Raw genomic sequence first — 21,906 nt, 5'->3', positions numbered from 1 at the left:
CCTTCTCCTTCCTGAGTTCTCCACGTGATGGGGGCCATGCCACCTGGAAATGTGGGACTCAGTCATACAACTCTCCGCCAGAAAGGGAGGACAAAGTCTTTTCAACAGAAAAATCTCAGGGAAAACCTTTGACCTGGATTAGATCATGTGTGCATTGTGGACCAACCACTGTGATGAAAAAGAAGGGACACAGAGGTCCTTTCTGAGTTTGATTTTCCACTCCTTTAGTGGGGAAAAGGGAGAAGGTGGAATCTGTTCATAGAAGAAGGGTAATTAATATCTCCAACACATAAATAATTTAAACAGCCTATTGTTTTAACATTTAGATTGTTTCTAATTATTTTCCTGTTTGAAATCTCGCTAGTTAAAATCATTTGCGTGTAGACGCCCTTTTCTTTGGGATTTTTTGCTTGCAAGAGAATGGAATTCATGTGTGCCAGGAGGCTAGACACACAAATACATTTCCATTGGCCACATTTTCCAAGTGGGAAGGAGCGGCTTAAGGTGATTCAGCTACTAAGTGATACTGACTTGAAAGCGTGCGTCCTGATTAAGATCAATGGATCAGTACAAATTGCAAAGGACAGTACTTTCTAAAAGTATGTAAGGAAAGCTACACAGGATAAGACCATATTAGATTTTTGTGATGACTACAGTTGAAGGAAAAAGGAAAAATTCTAATAGTCTTCCGTTTCCCCTAGTGTAGCAACTCTTTTCTTCCTGACCTTTGGCTCTCCCACAAGGAAGTTCATGACGACATTGTTTTCAGAAGCCAATACCATGTCCTCCTGTCTCTACTTGCAATAAAATAACTGGGCTTCCAGTAAGTATAATTGGTGTTAACAGTGATTTATTATACACCTAGTTCTCCAGATGGCCCTTCATGTAGAAATTATTTTTCCTGAAAATAGAAAAATATGGAATTTCCTCCTGCTCATCAGGTTATAACAGGTCTACAAACCACTCTGTCAAAAACTAGAACCAAAAATTTTGACAGAGTTCCCTTAAGACAGAGAGATACAGAAAAAAGCACATTCCATCTGGTAAATAATTGCTGGGGTTGCATTCCTGTGCATTCAGGCAGGAGCTAACCTCTGTGCAGCATGAGGCCTTGAAAACCTCTTGGCCTAACAGGGCCACAGGAGGTAAGATCTACTTAGATCTATCCCATCCTCAGATTGCAGCCTCTGGGGTGCTGGTGCAGCCTAGACTTTCAGCTCACCCACAATCATGAGCTAGATGCACGGTTATTGAGAAAGTTCACTCTTAAGTACAAAAGTTTGGACGGACACACAAAGCCAGTATTCTGCAAGAGTGAAGAGGGATATTTGCCAAGGTCATTTTAAGGTGACCAGGGTTGCAGAGCAAAGTTAAATATAGTTCTAAGTTACCTGTCATCTTCCTGAAAAACAAGCTGGAAAATGTATCTAAAAGGCTGTATCAGTCTGGTGATGGAATGCTTGGGAATGGGAAAAGCATTCAGCAGTAAACAGTGAGCTATCAAAAGGATTTAAAGTAGTTAATTTGTAGCAGGTTAATTTCAGGTGGCTACTCTAGTAATGATTTTTATTCAGGAAGAATTCTGGAAGCATAGGCAGGAGGGCCACATATTAGGGATGTTATGGGCAAGAAGGTCCAAGAATTTGGGGATCTGGGCTCAGATTAGGGGTCACAGGCTCACATGCCTTTAAGGATTGGGCTGATAAATTGTGTGAAATGTTAAAGCATTGGCCTGGCCAAATAACACATATCTGTAGGGTTTAGCCTGTGGGTCAAGAGGACAGGTTGCTGCTCCTGGACTAAAAGATCTTTGAGCCTTCTTTGACTTCTGGGTTTTGTTTTATGTGGAAAGAATGCCCTTTTATCTATTAAGAGCCAAAAACTTGTGTTAACCTTTGTGGTAAGAGGAGGCGGGGTTGCCTAGTAGTATAAAACGTGGTCTCCAACCTCTAGAACTCAAAAATATTTTAAAACAAGATATCCTCATACAAAGGCAACTAACAATTCCAGGCAAAATTACATAAAGTCCTATAGCCACTCAGGGGAAGTATTGCTAACTTTCATCTAGATTGGTCCTCCAAGAGGCACAGAATATCCAAGGCTTGATTTGGGCATAAAAGGATAAACCACATTGAGATAATGGAAAGTAGAGTTGTTAGGTGGTGAGAACGGTACCCCACCACCACCAAAAAAAAAGCCAAAAGGCAACCGGGCTTGGGGTGTAGAAGGGAGGTCCTTGGATCCTAGAAAAAGACCCCTATTCCGCTCTGAGACTGGGTCCTGCTCCTCCTTACTGGGAGCTGAAGGTTTTTCCTGGGGCCCCAGTTCCCCTAGCTGGGCCCCACCACCTGCAGTCAGAGCCTTTAGAGCTCTCCTTCTATGGCCTGTTCCACACCCCAGCCCGACTGCCTGTTTGCAGACTGTCAACAGACTGCTAATTGGCCACCTGTAGGACAGTTCCCCCTGATGCTAAACCAAGGCAAATGAGTTCAGAGGATAAGTCTAAAATCTTGACAATCAGAAGTGAGGAGGCAGAAATCCTTCTGAGAGTTTAAATTTGTCTTTGAAACCACTTAGTATTTATAGCATGTGCTTGGGGCTGTATTCTTTGCCATCAGTAACTAACAGTGACTAACTGCCCGCAAGGTACCCAAATCTGTGCTGAGCTCAGTAGATGCACGCTGACACTTGCCTCCTCACAGCAACCTCTAAGGTGGAGTCCTTTATTATCCCCTCTTCAGTGATGAGTAGACTGAGCCTCATAGGAGTAAAACAACACGCCCAAAGTCATCCAGTCAATGAGGGGCACAGATTCCAACCCAAGACGCCTGTCTCCAGAAACTGACTACAACTGTTAACCATTACACAATACAACTTCCTGTTCCTGTACCAGTCCTGTGGATGTGTCAACACACAGTCCACCGCCAGAGGCAGCTGCCAGGCCTGTCCGTTTGATAGAAGCATCCCCCACTTCCCAAACAAAGCACCCATTTGATGTGGGCACTTGTATCACCTGCTCTCCAAATCGCGCCGCCTTCTCACCACATTAGAATCACCTGGGGCACTTAAAAAAATCCAACCACCACTGAGGCCTCAGCCGCAGCCCTTAGAGATTCAGATTTAATTGGTTTGGGTTTGAATCAGACATTGGTATCCTACAAGATTCCCCCCAGGTGATCCTAATATGCTGGGAGGGTTGAGAACACAGGCAGTGAATGAGATTGAGGGCTTGGACCTGATTTCTGTCACCATGGATCAGTTATGGCACCGGGGTGAACCTGAACCTTAGTTTTCTCACCAGTGAAATGGGGATTACAGAAGTCTGTACTTTATAGGATTGATACAGGATTAGGTTAGATGGAAAAAGTGGTATGCAATGAAGGTTAGGTCCCTGGTCCTACCCTTAAAAGCCTCATTGATCCAGAACGAGACTGAAGTTTATAGTTTCTCAGGCAAACAGAAAAGGTATTCTTCCTGCTTTCCACTCAGACCTGCTAACACCACAGGGTAGAAGAGGGGCCTGGGCAGGCATTTCTGACAACTTGCTAGCTCTTTCCAAGGTGTAAAGGCAAATGCCTTTCAGAGCCAGACAGCTAACCTATAGGTGTGAAGTAACTGGTTTACGGCTATAAGGAGTGCTGAAATCAGGTGTGAATTGGACCTGCCCCATGAAGGTCATCGAATCCATTAAAACAACAAGACTAACAACATGCTGTTGGGCAAACAGATCCACCTGTGCCCATTTGCAGCTGGTGGGCTGTCAGTTTGCACCCCTAGGGGCTCCCCACCTCTTCTGTACAGGTGAGCTGCCAGCAGCCACTTCCCCTTCCAAGGGTTTCAAGGACACTGGCCGTGACAGTGAAGGGGACTGCAGACCACAGCCAGACTGGTTAGAAGCAGACAGGCAGCTAGCGGTTAAAAATGCCCACCTTACAGACAGCCCCTACTCCAAGCCCAACTCTCCTCCGACTGCCTGTGAGGCCTAAATTCACTGCTCTGAGCCAGTTTGCTCACATCTAAATGTGGCTAAAATGATCTTCCCTTTGAGGTCGTTGCGAGGATTAAAAGAACAATGGATGTAGAGCGAGCGCTCAGCTCAGTGCCTCGGCCCTGAGTAAAGGCTCCGGATGTGTCGGCTTTTGTTGGATTTTGCCGTTCTTCCAACAAAGTAAGAAGAGCCTCAAGCACTACTTGCCCCTGTGCCCTGGAAGATCACTTAAACTAGAGCCATCCAGTTCATTCTAATCCATTACCTCATCCCTCCTTTGGACCTACAGTCACAAGCACTGAGAATCAAGTCTGAAAGAGATAGTGAGAGGTGAGATAAAGGGTATAAAATGACAAAAAAAGAAAGAAGTGGAGGGTTTGTTCCTGGTTGTTCCCAGGGAGCATGGGGCAGGTGGCTCACCGAGTGGGGCACAGAGAAGTGACACAGGACTCCTCCCACATCTCCGGCTTTGCGGTGGGCCCCCGTGAGTGCTGGGCAGCGCCCAAGCTTGGTCAGCATGGCAGGAAATGATGGATGTGTTTGAGCCTCGAGAGAAGGACTTTCTGGGTTTAACTGGGGACATCTCTTGTTTCCGAGAATGAGAATCTAGCATGTGTGGTTCACCCCACCTTGGCATTTGCCATGGAAAAGCCAAGAAAAACAAAAGTCAGGCCTCACAAGACAGGCATGTATCTGTGGTTTGGCTCATGACAGGCCCAAGTTTGAGTTCAGAGAGGCCCTGAAAGCATGGACGGCTGCTAGATCAGCTTTGGTCCTTGGGCCTTAGGGAACAAAAGCCATTAACCCAGTTTTCAACTGGGAAACCATTCTCTCCATACTCTCAGTCCCTGTGCTTTGGATGAAACTGACTTTATCCCTATCTCCAGGGTGTGGGTGTGGTATTAGGGCAGGCCACCCTGAGCATCACATTCCTCTGACCTGGTGATAGGTTCAGAAATGGGCATGTGACCCTATCAGAGCCAGAGAGATACAAGGAAAATCTGTTTATATTAATATTGACTTTATTGAAGTATAACTTACATACCATAAAATTCACCCTTTGAAGAGTATAGTTCAATGATTTTTAGTAAACTTACAGAGTAACCATCACAACAATCAAGTTTTAGAACATTTCCATAATCCCCAAAATATCTCATGCCCATCTGCAATCATAAGGAGACTTCATCTGAGGTGTTGGTAGAGGTTCCCACATTCCTTTGGGCTGGGCCTGTTTGCAGTACTGATGACCAGAGCCAGGAGCTACAAGGTGCCACATCACAAAGAACCTGAGAGTAAAGCAATCACTGCAGAAGGGAGAAATAAGAGATGTTGAGAGACTGGGGCCTGAGGTCACTGGTTGAAACTGATCAAGCCAAACATGAAGCCAGTCCTTCTCCTGGACTTTTCAGTCACGTGAGCCAACAAGTTCCCTTTTGTCTTAAGCCAGTTTGACTTGGGGTTTTCCATCTTTTGCAACGGGAAGACTCAACTGACTCCAAAAATTATTGACCAGACTCTAATGACTAAAGTTGAAACCTGTATTAAGTGGATATTCAGATAGGAATGCCCACCTTCAGATCTGTTGTAATTCTAGAATTGTTTTACCTATGACCAAAGAGCCATTTTTCAGATGAAGATTCAGGCCTGCAAAGGTAAATTGCTTAACCAGGATACATACCGGAACCTGAACAAGTCCTTGACTCTGTGTAACTCTGAATTTCATCCTGTCTTTCTTCCTCAAGTCATCGTCATCATCATCATTGCATTACCTTTTTTTTTTTTTTTTTTTTTTTGCGGTACGCAGGCCTCTCACTGTTGTGGCCTCTCCCGTTGCAGAGCACAGGCTCCGGACGCGCAGGCTCAGTGGCCATGGCTCACGGGCCCAGCCGCTCCGCGGCATGTGGGATCTTCCCGGACCGGGGCACGAACCCGCGTCCCCTGCATCGGCAGGCGGACTCTCAACCACTGCGCCACCAGGGAAGCCCTGCATTACCTTTTGTAAGATGTTTAACATGTATTCTAAGTATTGTGCAACTAATAAGTCACTTAATCTTCACAAGCACCCTATGGGTAGGTACTATTATTATTCCCATTTTATAGATGAGGAAACTGAGGTCTAAAGAGGTTAATTAACTTGTTCAAGGCCATACAGCTTGTGAGTGAGTAGCAGAAACAGGATTTGAATGCAGCCACACTGGTGACAGAAGCCATGCTCTTAACCAGTGCACTATACTGCCTCTTGTAAATTAAAATTAAACTAACATCAGCTTTTAATCAGAGTTACATTGGTTTTTCATGCAGAGGCACTGCCTTTTTTTAACTTATATTTTATTTGTTATAAAAATAAAATGCAAACAAAGCACCCACATTTTTTCTGTATTTTATATGCTGTTCAATTATATAAAACAATTTTTATCCACCTGATTTCAAGGAGCCATAAACTTTTGTGCTTCTCACAACTTTGTTCTGTGCTTCTCAATACATATTGCAAATAAGGATTAATTGTGGCAAAAGTCTTATTCTGAGGTCTTCTTGTGATGAAAAACTAAGTGCTCTGTTTTATTAATTTTAATTGGTATTTAATGATATAGTAATTGATATTTGATATCGTAATTTAACATGAAATATTACATTTCATATCAGTCAACTAACAAAAAAGTGAAAGACTTGGAATTTAACAGCCCACTTCTAGAAACAAAATATACACATGAAAAGTGACATAAACCTGTCTTCTCTGTTTTCTTGAAACCACATGAAACATGTAAAGTACTTCAAAAGCCCTGAAATGCTATATAAAGGTAACATACGATATTCTTTAACATCTTCACACACATTGTCTCAGTTGATCCTTACCTAACGCATGTGATCAGACAAGGATTATTGGTGAATAGGCATTGTTGTTTTTAACGCAGTGCCATGGAAGGCTTTTATTTTTACGTAGGAGAGTGAATTTATTTTTATGTAGGAGAGAGTGCCAGGATAAAGGTGGTCTTTTAGAGAATCCAGCCGGTAGATGCATATAGGAGGGTTGGGAGGAAGGGTGGGGATTGAAGGCACGAAGAGCAGTTTAGGAGGCTGCTCTTGCAGAAACCTCAGATGCATAGGGGGTCTGTACCAGTACTTGAGACTGATTTGGATCCCAGGGGCAACAGAACTTCGTTCCAAGTTTTAATACCATTGTTAAAATCAGTGAGTCATCAATAGGGCACTGGAGAGCATAAAGGGAGTGGTAGGTAACTGGGAAACCATGGTATGCGTGTGCTGGAGGGTACGAGTGAGGATAGGAGGAACTGATGGTGGAAACTGGGCGATCATCCTGGGCAAGTCTGATCAGTCTTCAAATGGTGGAGGTGGGTTAGAGTCAGGCTTCTAAACCCTCAGCTAGTGATCCCTCATTGCAAAAGGCAGCCTGGTACCAACATGAGGCTCGGGGTACAGATGTCAGTAGTTTTATTTTTCTAATTCTTGTGGAATTTGCATTTTATTCCCTAATAAAGGGTGTGCCTGCCTTGGGGATTCATGCAAATTTCACAAGAAATCAACATCTTCCCCATCAAACCTAGGCCCCACTTTCCTAAGCTCTCATCTCCAGGTTTCTTCTTCTGTGGCCCAACATGATTTCATAGTCATCTTATAAGGAAATGGTCCAGTGTGGCCACTAACTCCCTATGAACTCAATACTAAACTAGTCATTCTGTTCCACGAACGCCTACAAGTATGGGGGCACTCTGGGGCACAGTTCCTGGGTAACTTGTGTGCATTTTGGCTGAGGTTTTTTTCTGCCATCACTGGTCTGCGCTCACACTGTCCAGGGTAGTGGGGCTGTGGACCCTGAGAGGAGAGGAGGGCAGTGCTCCTGGGGAGAGAGAGGCTTTGGAGCAGGCAAGGAGGTTAGTGCCTCACCAGTAACAGCAGGCTTCTTCCGCCTTTGCTGCCCGTTCGTGCTGGAAGAGGAAGAAATGAAACAAGCTCAAGTTGTCATTCACCCTCAGATTATTTTATTCTTACTTGGAGAGAGAAAAACCGGCATTTGAGCCCTGCGTCTGGCCCCTTATGAGTTGTTTGAACTTGGATATGTGAACAGTTATGATAACATCTTTCCTGTCTCAATCCCAGGATTACTGGGAGGATGCATAAGTCAATGCACAGGAAAAATGCTGCACACAGTGTCCAGTGAAGCGCCAATAAGCACAGCCACTTTCAGTTGGGGTCAGGATTCTCTATTACTGCTGTCTGTGGACATCTATCATCTTGATGTTACGGTTTCAAGTGAGAGCCTCAAGCAGTATTAAGTGTATTATTTTAAGGATGATGTAGCTTCTGGGACCATATTTTACTTTCTGAAGATTGTAATTTTAGGGATAACAGAATACTGAAAAGGGAGTATTCTGGAAAATTGAGGACATATGGGCAGCAGAGAGATTTTTTTTTAAAAAGTACTAGACTGGGAGTTAGGAGGCTTGATCCCTAGTCCCTCCTCTGTCAGTGATCTTGAACCACTGTGGCACCATTCTGGGCCTCTGTTCCCCTAATCTGTAAAATGAGGGTGCTTGACCCATTGTTTCCTAACTGGGATGAGTTGTGGAGTCACCTGGGAAGATCCCCAACGGTGGAGCTTTTGGTTTTTGTTTTGTTTCTTGCTGTGTTTCCAAAACTTAAAAATGTCATTGGCACAGGGTAGGTACTCAATCAATACATTTTTATTGAACAAATAAAACTTTTTGAAAATTCACAGGCCTGGGTCCACTCTAGAATCCTTGCAGTATGGGGTAGAACCTGTGTATATATATTGAAAAAGCCCTCCAGATCATTTTGTCAAGCACTCCTGGCTACGAACCACGAAACTCAACAATCCCCAAGGTTCCTTCCACATAGTTGCTGGATTTAGCAAATAAAAATACAAGACATCCAGTTACATTTGAATTTCAGATAAACATGAAAAATATTTTAGTGTAAGTGTACGCCCTGCAATATTTGGTTGTTACAACTTAGGCTCATGGTCAGGGCGAGAGAGTGGCACCTTGAAACTGGCCCAGATTTGGGAATCAGGCAGATAATCTTGGTTTGACTCTTTGCCCTGACTGTGCGATCTTAACAAATTGCTTAACTTCACCGGGCTTTATGACTATAGTATCTCTCCTGTAGAGTTGCTGCAAGTGTTAGAGATCATATAGGCATGATGGCTGGCACTTGGCGAGTATCTAATAAAGTTTAGCTGTTATTACTATAGTTGATAGGTTTAGTTGGTTTGAAGAAACAAAACTCAGTATCAATGAGACCTTTATTGAATATACTGTCAACTAGTAAATAGGCATTCTGAAATGACCAAGATTATAGTTCATAGTTCTAGGACTTCCTTGGTGGCGCAGTGGTTAAGAATCCACCTGCCAATGCAGGGGATACAGGTTCGATCCCTGGTCCAGGAAGATGCCACATGCCCCAGAGCAAGTAAGCCTGTGCGCCACAACTACTGAGCCTGTGCCCTAAAGCCCACGAGCCACAACTACTGAGCTCACGTGACACAACTACTGAAGCCTGTGTGCCTAGAGCCCGTGCTGTGCAACAAGAGAAGCCACCGCAATGAGAAGCCCGCGCAACTCAACGAAGAGTAGCCCCTGCTCGCCACAACTAGAGAAAGCCTGCGCACAGTAATGAAGACCCAACGCAGCCAAAATAAATAAATAAATTTTAAAAATCATTCATTCAACTAATACTGAATTTAAAAAAAAATAGTTCTAGGTAGACCTGGGAAAAGTTAGAATGAATGCTGACCTTCTATCAAACAATACCTCTATGTCTGGGGGAACAAAACATACTAAAAATTAATAGATTATCCAGAATAAATAAAGGAAGGAAGTTCTTTCATTTCATTCATTATGAAATGTCATTTGCTTAGCTGACTTTTTCTAACGTCAAAGGTAAATATTTGCTGAGGTTTTATAGGGTCATTAGACAGAGGGATAGGCTATTACTTGGGCAGTGGAAATACTTCAGTCCTAACCTAGCTTATCTGTCTTCTAGGTTAAAAGCATCTTCTGTTTCTAGAACTTTTTTGTTTCCAGAAACTTCTAACATATCTCCTCTGGTTAAAAATTAAACACACATGGCAATAAAAGTAAAATGTCCATTCAAAGAAAGCAGTTTTCTCTAGAAACATCTACCTGGACAAAATCTGTAGATAATTTCAAAATGAAATTTAAAGAGGTATGGCTGGAAAGTAAATTGACTGTTACAGTTTCAACTGAGCTACTCTGATATCAACTACACACTTTAAGTCTGCCAATTGTTATTTCATCGTTTATCCAACACATATTTATTATTGAGCATATGCTAGGTACCAGATACTGTTGTGCTAGGAATCCTCACTGAACAAAACAGGGGTCAGTGAACATAATAGACCCCAATCCTTGCCTTTGAGGAGCTTGTATTCTGGGGTCGGGAGAGAAATATAAGCTTGCTCCATAAGTGAATTCTGTAGGCTGTAGATGGTGATAAGTGCTGTAGGAAAAGGAGAACGGGCAGGAAGATGGGACTAAGTGATAGGGGTGGAGTGGCAATTTAAACAGCATGGTAACAGTGGGCCTCTCTGGGAAGGCGACATTTGGGGAAAGGAGGTGATGGCAGGAGCCACAGTGCTCCAGGGATGAAAAGAGGAACGTCAAGCACAAAGGACCTGAAGGGGGAGTATGCCTGGAGTGCTCCAAGAATGGGCTAGGAGGCCAGTGTGGCTGGAGTGGAGAGAGGGAAAGGGGGAAGAGAAGGGAAGAGGACTAAGTAACTATTATCGTCTTAATCATGATTAAGGGCTCCATGAACCCAACTTCCAATTCTGAGTCTTAGTTTATCTACTCTGTGACTGCAGGGAAATCCTAAACTGCTTACCTGGAATGATGGTTCTTGTAAAGCATGGGTAGGTTAGGATTTATTTCACAAAACTGTGACTGGAGAAAATCAGTATAACTTGGTGGTGATGTATGTGCTTTAACTGATAGATCTGAGTTTATATTCTGGTTTCCTTACTTGCTAGATGTGTGCCCTAGGGCAAGTTACTTAACCTCTCTGTGCTTCACGTTCCATCTCTGCAAAATGAGGCAACTAAAAGTGGCTACTTTTGAGTTGTGAGGGTTATAGGAGAGGGTCCACATAAAATGCTTAGCACAGAGCTTGGCACATAAAATGTACTAAATAAATATCATGATTATTTCTTGAAAAGTATAATTAGGAGGATTAGGCATTTCAAAATATCTATTTCATTTGTACATTTGAAATGTATATTTAATAACCAAAACATGCTCTTGCACAAAAATGTCTTATTATTGTTATGAATCGTTGTGACAGCCAGCCTCCAAGATGATCCCCAATGATCCCTGTCTCTGAGTATTTACACCCTTGTATTGTCCCCTCTCACATTCAGGGTTGGTCTATGGGACCAAAGAATATGGCAGAAGTGATGGCATGCCATTTTTGAGAATAGGTTATAAAACACATTGCAGCTGTGATCTTGATCATTCTCTCTCTTTCTCTCTCTCTCTCAATCATCACTTGTTCTGGGGAACCAGCTGCCATGTCATGAGTAGCACTGTGGAGAGTCCCCCTATGGAGAGGCACCCCCTATGAGGTCCACATGACAAGGAACTGAGGCCTTTTGCCAACAACCGTAAGAGTCAGACCCTTCTTGGAAGTGGACCCACCAGCCCTGGTCAAAACTTCAGATGACAAAAGCTCTCACTGGCATTTTGACTCTAACTTCATGAGATACCCTGAGTCAGAACCATCCAGCTAAGCAGATCCCAGATTACTGACCCTCAGAAACTCTGTGAGATGATAAAATTTTATACTCTCAAGCTTCTAAGTTTTGGGGTAATTTGTTTATGCAGCAACAAATAACTAACACTCTATGTGTGTGTGTATATTCAACAGTTAATTAAAATTTATATACATATATGCATATGTATATGTTTTAATTAACTTTTGAAAATATAGAATATACTGGATCTAATCCAAGTTCTATCATTTTTCTATCACCTTTGGTCTTTAAAGATCACCATTGATCCTTGGTAGTTTATAAGCATTTATTCAGTTATTTTTTACATACTTGTTAGCAGTGCATACACTCCTTTTTGTATTTGATTTTCCCCCTTGGAATCATTTCACATGTACCAACAGATTGCAACATTCTTAGCATTTTTACTGGCTATATAGCATTCCTCCCTGTGGCTTTGTCACATCATCTCAAACATTCCCTATTGCAGGACATTCGAGTTACTTTCAGTTTTTAAAATAATAACAAAATAATAGCTGGCACAACAAAAATAGTGCCAATTAGCTGGGCAATGTACTGAGAGTTAAACAGACTAAGTCCCTGCTCTTAGATACATAAAAGACAACACAGAGGGAGCAAGCCCTCCTAAGGTACACACAGACTACAAGTAGATATGGCACACAAACGTTGGCTAAATAAGTGAGCTGCCCTTTAGGCTGGTCTACGATGGTGAGTACAAAGGAGCCGAGTCAACCTGTTTATGAAGATAATAATAATAATAGTCTTCTAGAATTCAGTGTTCCCTGCTGAAATATAGGAATGACGGTAGACAATAAAACTTTTGCTCCAAGTCTCAAAGTAGAGTTTCAGAGAGGGTAGCCCTGAACGAAAGCCACTGTCCCCAGACTCTGTGTGTCTGTCTCCTCCCATTTCACCATTCTCCTCCCCTCCTTTGGCTGTGCTTTGTCAGGGTCTACAATTGTGACTGGAAGAAAGAAGTTGATTAAGCCCTTCTTTGCTGAAATCCAGCACGACGATATATGTACCAAGTCTCCTTTTGAACATAGCATTCATTAAAAGGCTCTTACGTAACCAGATCCTGTAAGAGAGGAGCCATCATTTCTCCAGCTTGGTTGGTTCTGGTGCTCAAGCTCTGACTTTACTCACGTTCCTTACAGGGTTTTGAGGACCACCGGGTAAGCAAGCCATCTTTAACATTTAAAAAATAATTTGTGATTGAAGGGAGCTACACTTAATATATTAAGAAACATTAAACATGACTAATTCTAAAACCTCATCAGGCTCATGCCCATCAACTAGATTGACGGGCACGAACCTGATGAGGTGGTTTTATTTTTTTTCTGTTGAGGTTTTAGGTGCAGCCCTGCCAGTGGCAGGGAGGGGGAATTAACACTTCTTTAAAGACAAAACTGAGGTTGTGTTGACATCAGCGTTCCTTGTTAAGTTTCAGCTGTGATCATCCTCAACTGAATGTGGGGCAGCCTCCTTCCTTTCCCCTCCTCCCCACTCAGTGCCCCTACCACCCACGGAAGACTCCCCTCCCTGTCAGCTTCACTAAGAGAAACTTCGTTTTTATCGTCTGTTAAAAGTTTGTCTGATGAAAAGGCTCCAAGGCTCAAAAGACAGCTCAGTTGTTTGAAAACTCCTGGGTTAGAGAATGGTGCTATGAGGTCAAGGTCGAAAGGTCACTGGGACGGGGTTTCCTTGCCAAAGGAGAAAAAGCTTCAGTGACAATGACTCAGCTCAAAGTTATCGCTAACATGGTTGCAAAAGCAAAACAAAACAATGTAATGCACATGCTGTCCTAGCTGGAATGATCAGTGCTGAGTTCTGGCTCTGCACTCCTGCAACGTGGGTTTGCGTCCTACCTCCACCACTTAGCACTGTGGCTTTCTGCAGATATTCGAACCTCTTTAAAGCTCCATCTTCATTGCTCCAAACTGTGGATATAATCATGTCTACCTCACAGGAGAAGCAAGTTCTCAATAAGTGCTATCAGTTACTAAAATTATATTGTTAATTATAATAATGCTTATATTATTATAAATATTATATAACTAAGCCTATTATTATCAGATTATAATAGTTATAATAATACTTATTAATACTTATATCTTTCAAGTCAAAGTCTATTATATTACAGTTAATTTAGTGTATGTATTAACTCCCCTAAAGGTCAGGTGGTTTCTCGGGATTCTTCATCTTTGTGTCCTTTATAAAAATTAACTGAATGCTTTGGACATAGTAGACCCTCAATAAGTATTTGTTAAATAAATAAATGTTCTAAATATAGTGGGTCTGCAGGGATAGGCTTGTACACATAATCCCTCCACTTAGCATCCTAGGAGAATGTCATACACCTTTAAATGCTCTATAAATATTTTATAAGAGTAACAATGATGTAATGGAGATTATAATTATGAATAAAGATTACTCTTAGCTTAAATTTCCTGAACTAGGGTTAAGTCCTTCAGCAGCATATAAAACATATTCACACAGGGTTTTAGCCTAATGCAAACTGAACCCTAACTTACTTTGTTAAATAACTAAAGCAAATGAATTGCTGAGTCCTTTACCTTTCAAACAATCGTTTCCAGGAACCAGAAGTGTGGGGCTATAGATTGAAATAAATTAGGCCTTCTTTTTTTTCTAGATTTAGGTAATCATTATCTTACGTGTTTTCTGACAACAGTCAGCAACTAGATTATTTTACATTCATTTCCTAAGCTTTGTGATGCTTCTAACTAAATGGCAAACCAGCTAGTGAAATGTGAGTTATGAGCTTTGGGATATAGAAAGTAGCAGAGCTGGCCCTATGGGCCATTCCCTTCTGCTTCTCTATCTTAGATTTCTCCAACCAGGGAAGCTGAAGCTCTCTTTTGGAAGAGGAAACCACAGAGCCACTGGCAGAAGGTAAGTCTTCCAGACTGTGAGTCATAGACTAGCATTTTGTAATATTAATAAATGTTCCTTAAAAAGAAGATTCCTTAGCGGTAGTAAGACCTTGGGCAAGGGTGAGGGAACACACGGCTTCCCTTAATAAACTTCCAAGGTTGGCACTGGAAAAGGATCTGCAGGTGGTGGATCCAGCTGTCTCAACTGCACAATCCCCCTGCCCCCCAGTTCACCTTCCCTTTGATAGAGACTCCCTTGTGCTGTGCTCAGGTTTGCACCCACACTCTCTCTCTCTTACACACACATACACATTCTTGCCATTGTGACTTCCCTTTAACACTCTGGCATGAAGACAGCTAAAACCCCTTCCCTCACATCTCTGTAAAAGATTTGAGAATGACAAAACTTAAAATCTCAATGATAACTATGGTATACATCCATTGTAAACAAAGAAACAAACAAAAAGGCGGGGGGGGGGTGGAGGAGATGAAGAAGAGTAGAGTATTAGGAAGGAAATTGCTTCCAGGGCCTGCCCCAATTTTACCTGTCCCAAAGGTCTGCTACAACTTTGGTGGCCTCCTGCCTGTGTCTTCCTTGCTCTCTCCTGATTTCTCTCCTTGCTGCCATGTACCTTATTGGGCCTGAGTGTATGGGACACTCTCAAGGTGCCAGATTCTTACCTGCAGTATATCCAAGGCCCATTCTCGTGCAACTCACTCTGTGAGGTTTGATCCTTACTGTAACTTGATGAAGCAGGCACAGTAGGTATTCCTTCCATTTTACAGACAGGGCGCTTGAGGCTCAGGGAGGTTAAAGAGTTGGCTGCTGGTGTTTGCACACAGTTCCTAGTATATGACAGATGACTAATTGCATTACACGAAGGGCCGCAATGCAAATGGTCTGGTAGAATGTACCAGTGCAGATACTCTTTAACTGCAAAGTGTGTATAACTTATGGTCATGTTCATTATTAATGTACTAGATTACCTTAACTGAATCCTGAGGGAATGGGCACAGGACAAATTGGTTTTGACAGGAAAGGAGGGAGAGGAAGAGGTTCTGAACATGGGGATGCTGCCAGTAATACGGTCCTCGATATGACCACAACTGTAGAGCGCTGGGCCACATGATGCCATTGGGGGTGATATCAAATAAATAAATAATGTGTGTTAAAAAGTGCCTGAAGGAAATTTGCTGTAATCTTAACAGTGGCTATATCTAGGTGATGGAGCCATAAGCAATTGTTATTTTCTTTATTCTTTCTTATATTTTTCCAAAATTTTTTTCTTATAATGGTCATACATCACTTTTTTTTTTTTTTTTTTTTAAGTGGTACGTGGGCCTCTCACTGTTGTGGCGTCTCCCGGTGCGGAGCACAGGCTCTGGATGAGCAGGCCCAGCGGCCGTGGCCCACGGGTCCAGCCGCTTCGCGGCATGTGGGATCTTCCCGGACCAGGGCACAAACCCATGTCCCCTGCATCGGCAGGCGGACTCTCAACCACTGCGCCACCAGGGAAGCCCCCATACATCACTTTTATGGTCTAGAAAAATGTTAAGTGTTACTTATGTGTTAGCTTATGTTATTTTGTAAAAATATATGACTCTAGGGACTTCCCTGGTGGTCCAGTGGTTAAGAATCTGCCTTCCAGTGTAGGGGATGTGGGTTCGATCCCTGGTCGGGGAACTAAGATCCCACATGCCGGGGGTGGGGGGTGCGGGGAACTAAGCCTGAGCGCTGCAACTACTGAGCCTGTGTACTCTGGAGCCGGCGCACCACAACTAGAGAGAAGCCCGAGTGCCGCAACGAAGAACCCTCACACCACAATAAAAGATGCCATGTTCCGCAACTAAGACCTGACGCAGACAAAAATAAATTAAAAAAAAAATATATAGATGACTATCAAATGAAAAACATATGTGCTTCAAAGGACATTATCAAGAAAGTGAAAAAGACAAGCCACATAATGGGAGAAAATATTTACAAATATATACCACATAAAGGACTAGTATCACTTATCAGATATAAGTAAAGTTCTCTTATAAAGACCAATAATAAAAAGACACATAACCCAATTTTAAAATGGGCAAATTATTTGAATAGACATTTCTGCAAAGGAGATATACAAATGGCTGGTAAGGATATGAAAAGATGCTCAACATTAGCCATTAGGGAAATGCAAATTAAAACCATGAGCTACCACTTACTATCTATATATGAGATGACAATAACAACAGTCAGCAAGGATATGGAGAAATTAGAACCTTCATAATGGGAATGTAAAATATTACAGCCATTTTGGAAAAGTATATGAGTTCCTCAAAAAAGTAATCATAGAGTTACTGTATAGCCAAGAAGTTCTACTCCTAGACATACACCCAAGAGAAATGAACAGATGTGTTTATACAAACACTTGTACATGAATGTCTTAGCAGCATTATTCTTAAGAGCCAAGAAGTGGAAACAATCCAAAATGCCCATCAATGTATGAATGGATAAACGGAATGTGATCTTATCCATACAGTGGAATATTATTCAGCTATAAAAAGGAATGAAGTACTGATACACACTACAACATGGATGAACCCTGCAAATAAATGTTAAGTTTAAGAAGCCAAACCCAAAAGCTATATGTTACATGTTTCTATTTATATGAAATGTCCAGAATAGGCAAATTCATAGAGACATAACGTAGATTAGTGGTTGTCTGGGGCTATGGGGGGGGCGGGGCTGGCGAGTGACTGTTAATGAGTATGGGGTTTCTTATCGGAATGATATGATGAAAGTGTTCTGGAATTAGTGGTGATGGTTGCATAACTGAAAATATATTCAAAATCACTAAATTATACACTTTAAGAGTAAATTTATGCTACGTGAATTGTATCTCAGTAGGAAAATGACTAAAAATGAAATAAAACTTCAAATATAAATCCACTAAAAATTCAGAATCTGCCACACTTTTGATTAGGTTTTTCTCCTTTTGAGGACCTACAGAATAAATGTGTACTGACTAAATGTAAGGAAGGAGAAATAAAGGATGGAGGGCACTTTGTGTATGCAGGAGCCCCCTTGGGAATAAGTATTCTTTTCATAGAATCATAGACATTTGGGGGAGGAGGGATTTTAAAGAAGATCCATTGAATCCATATAGCCTATTCTACAGGTAAAGAAACTGAGGCCAAGAAGGAGGAAAGAGTTTATTTACTGTCACCCGGTGAGCTGGCAAAGGAATGAGGCTAAAAGTGAGATTTCCTGCCCCTGTGTATCTGTGAGCTGCCCTTTGCTTGTCTTCTTCACAGACAGGGGCCATCAGTTTCAGGATTTTGCAGGTGTGCTTTGCTGTGAACATGTAGGGATTTCACAGCCTCTTCTCCCCAGAGGCTACTAGCATCTTGTGAGGTTTGGTGACTCTTCACTGTAACCTACTTGCAAAAACACTGTGACTGCCTAAAGCCCCTCTGGGTGTGTGCTCTGCTGGAGAGCTCAGGAGGTGAATCCCCTCCCCGCTCCCCGCGCTTAAGAAAATCAGTGATTGGAGAGCTGGCATTAGTGTTTCTTTTTTTTTTTTTTTTTTTTTTTTTTGCGGTACGCGGGCCTCTCACTGTTGTGGCCTCTCCCGTTGCGGAGCACTGGCTCCGGACGCGCAGGCTCAGCGGCCATGGCTCACGGGCCTAGCCGCTCCGCGGCATGTGGGATCTTCCTGGACCGGGGCATGAACCCGTGTCCCCTGCATCGGCAGGCGGACTCTCAACCACTGCGCCACCAGGGAAGCCCTAGTGTTTCTTATCTTGGTCATATTTGTCGATCCTCCCGTCTTTTTCATTCAAACCATCTTAAATTTGAAAGAAGCCTCAAGTCGCAGCCTCACTTGCACCCAGCTAGGTTGCTCTGAATCGAGTGTCTGACTTCCTAGCTCGGTTCTAAGCTCCCCAGGCAGCACTGCGTCTTCTTTGGGGGTCCCCCGAACACCTGCACCCTTCTGGACACGCATTCTCTCCTTTTCACCGAGGACTCCGTCCTGCATCCGAGCCGGCGCGAGCGCACGGAGGACACAAGGCCGGCCCACAGACTGTCCCGCTCAGGCACCTGCAGGAAACCAGATCCCTGAATGCTCCAGAGTCCCGCTCTCACCAGGGGCCAGGAAACAAACCGACACCCACTGAGCAATTTCTTAGTGGAGGGAGGGGGCAGTAAATGGTGCTAGGCGGGGGTGTTAACCGTGCCAGCCTCCCGCGTCCAGGTACTCCTCTGGGCCAGAGATGATAGAATCGATCTGACGCAAGTCTCACTGGGGATGGATTTTTTTTTCCCTCCCTCGGGGAAAGAAAGTAAACACGCGTAGGCAGCAGGAGCGTGCCGGGGCTGAGGGAGCTGCTCTGCTTGCTTCTCGCGGTGCCGAAGCCAGTGGTCCTGGCTGAGGCGGCGGAGGTGCGCGAAGGTGCCTCGTGGGCCTGGTGGAGTTGGAGCGGCGCGCAGGCGCACTGGAGTCTGCCCGCCGGCCGGCTCCGGGGTACAAAGAGAGTGCCGCCGAGAGTCGGGGTTCCTTGAGGTCTCGGGAGCCGCCTGGGGTTTCGCAGGCCTGAGCTGTGCCTCCGTCCCGCTCCGGGACGCAGCCACAGTCGTTTCCCACCCGGAGTCGGAGGCTTGTGGGTCTCCGACTTTCTCGCCTCTGCGGTAGCAGCGGGGCCCAGGTGCTTCCAGTACGTTTCGGGGTTTAATTCTGGCGCTTGCGAGCTGGGGCAGGCTCCGCCCTCCCCCGCCCCGCCCCGCCCCCTCCTCCGAGGTCCGGGAGCCGCGGGCGAGGAAAAGAGGGGCTGGCCGGGTGCCGCAGGTTGAGAGGAGCTACTGGAGGTGAGTGGAGATGAGGGCTGCGCTGCGCCCCCTTTCCCTTGCGGGTCAGCGCGGGGGCTCGGGTCTCCGACCCCTGCCCCGGGCCGGTCTCCGCGCTCAGCCAGGCCAGCTTGGCGCGCGCCGGTGGCGGAGGGCAGCCCCCGCGGGCTCCCGCTCGCCCGGTTACCTTGGCGGCCTCAGGACGGGCCTAGGGACGGGGTCCGAGAGGTTGCTGCGGCCCCGCGGTCCGCCGTCTTCGGTGCACTGCGGCGGCGGGGCTCGAGTGTTTGGAAGGGGAGCGCGGCGCGCGCGGCTTTGGGGCAGCGGGAAAGTCCGGGCCGGGCTGAGAGGCGGGAGGGTGCGGGCGTCTCTCAGGCCGGGACGCACGGCCCTTGGGTGTCCCCGGGTCCTTTATTAGCCCGGGTAGGCTGAGAGAGCTCTCCGAGGCGTCTCCCCTGGAAGTTTTCGGCTCCGCTCCGCAGGAGGGAGTGGCGGTCGACCCCTTTCTTCCTCGGTCGCGGAGCGGCAGGTGGCCTCGGGTCGCCCTCAGCCGACTCCGAGATGGCTCCGGCCAGGGTTGAAGGGGCCGGGCGGTGGGGGAGGAGTTCGGGAGCTCTGGGCCTCCGGGGCCATTCGAACCCGGCCGGGACAGCGTGGGCTTCTGGTGGTCGTGTCGAGGCAGGGTGCGAGCGCCCTTAAGCAGACTTGTTCCCTCAACGCCCCCCCCTCTTCCAAGCCCCTTCCATGACCACGGCAGTCTCCTCCCCTTGACCATTCTTCTCCACCTGGGTCCGCGGGGAACTTTCAGAGGCAACTCTTCGCGGCGGGTCCTGCAAGTCAGCAAGAACTTGTGCTCCGCGGGGGTGACTTGACGAGGGCTTTGGCGAGTTAGCGTTAAAAACAATCTATGGCGTCCCCCAGCGCCCTCTCTCTGCACATCGTCTCTACGGAGGTTCGTCGAATTAATGAAACACTATATCAAGACGGGAGCCCTGAGACTAACAAGGAAGGTTAATCATCCAGATCTATAGTTGTGCACTTTCTTGCCCCAGCTTCATCCCATCCACCTCTGAGCTGGATGGAAATCAGGGCCAGTTTCCTCGTTTTTAATTCATGAGTGTATTCACCTTGCTTTTTAGGTGGTACTTAGCTGTCCATCTGCTAGTTGCTTCTTTCATCCAACTTTGTCTACAAAAAAGTTGGGCACTCCCACATGTTATTTATTTTAAAAGTTGAGATATGATAAATGTTCCATAAATTTACCCACTTAAAGAGTATAATTCGGTGGTTTTTTCTTTTTAGTATATTCACAGTTATGCAGTCGTCCCTACTGTCTAATTCCAGTACATTTTCATCACCCCCAAAAGTAACCTAGTGCCCATTAAGCAGTTATTCCCCATTTCCCCTTCCCCCAGCCTCTCACTCCCTCATTATAAAGTGAAGCTTTCCCAAGATAGAAATTGAATGAGAAAACTGAGATTATTAACTTCGGCCCTTTTTCAGTTAGTAGATTTGGGGAAAGGTGCTGCTGCTGAGCAATGGAAGAAAAATTAAGAATGGGCTGTCCTCTGGTGAGAGTACAGTGTCTAAGAATGGAGGAGAAGCTGCCAGTAGAGGAATAATTGCCTCCTTTAAAAATACATAAGTTAGGGACTTCCCTGGTGGCACGCGGGTTAAGAAGCCGTCTGCCAATGCAGGGGACACGGGTTCGATGCTTAGTCCAGGAGGATCCCACATGCCGCAGAGCAGCTAAGCCCGTGTGCCACAACTACTGAGCCTGCGCTTTAGAGCCCGCGAGTGACAGCTACTGATCCCCACATGCAACTACTGAAGCCTGCACGCCTCGAGTCCGTGTTCCGCAACAAGAGAAGCCACAGCGATGAGAAGCCCCCGCTCGCCGCAACTAGAGAAAGCCCACACGCAGCGACGAAGATCCAACGCAACCAAAAAATAAATAAATGAATAAATAAGTTAATAATAAAAAAATACACAAGTTAGGAATGCATTTTATCCCTGTAGGTAGGGCACGCCAGTGCTTTGGGGCACTTTCAGCACTTTAGATTTGCCAAGTCCACGAATCATCCCAGTTGAGGTTCTGCCTCAGCAAATGCGAGTTCTATTTTGTGTATGTGTTTTGGGGGGAGGTGTTAGTTTTGTTTTAAAGTATCCACTGTCCCCAAAGAAAGAAACCACAGATAAATGGCCACTAGAATGGATACATTCAAGACTTGGGTTCATTTCATGAGTATCAGCACCTGCTCTCAAATAGCCCTATAAGCTACTGTGCTCATGCATTAACCCTTGGTCTGAGGTGGAGGAGGAGGATGGGAAAGGGTCTAGTTGGAGGAAATTCAAGAAACTGGGGAAAGGAGTTGGAGAAAGGCTGAAAGGGGAGCACTTGTGGGAGCTGAGG

At 44.8% G+C, this 21,906-nt stretch overlaps 1 pseudogene across 1 annotated transcript in view; it reads left to right on the top strand.

Moving 5' to 3' along the window:
* Positions 1-17,367, top strand: part of LOC149748971 (large ribosomal subunit protein uL11 pseudogene) — a 30,698-nt pseudogene extending 13,331 nt beyond the window's left edge. The window contains exon 3 of the transcript XR_016393563.1: positions 702-17,367. The product of XR_016393563.1 is annotated as a large ribosomal subunit protein uL11 pseudogene (transcript). The remainder of the gene's footprint in view (positions 1-701) is intronic.
* Positions 17,368-21,906: the final 4,539 nt, after the last annotated feature.

The sequence above is a fragment of the Delphinapterus leucas genome, chromosome 6 (assembly GCF_059928025.1).
Source record: "Delphinapterus leucas isolate spDelLeu-1000000601 "Yukka" chromosome 6, BTC_Dleu_Yukka2, whole genome shotgun sequence".
NCBI lineage: Eukaryota > Metazoa > Chordata > Mammalia > Artiodactyla > Monodontidae > Delphinapterus > Delphinapterus leucas.
This window is presented reverse-complemented; position numbering and strand designations above follow the sequence as displayed.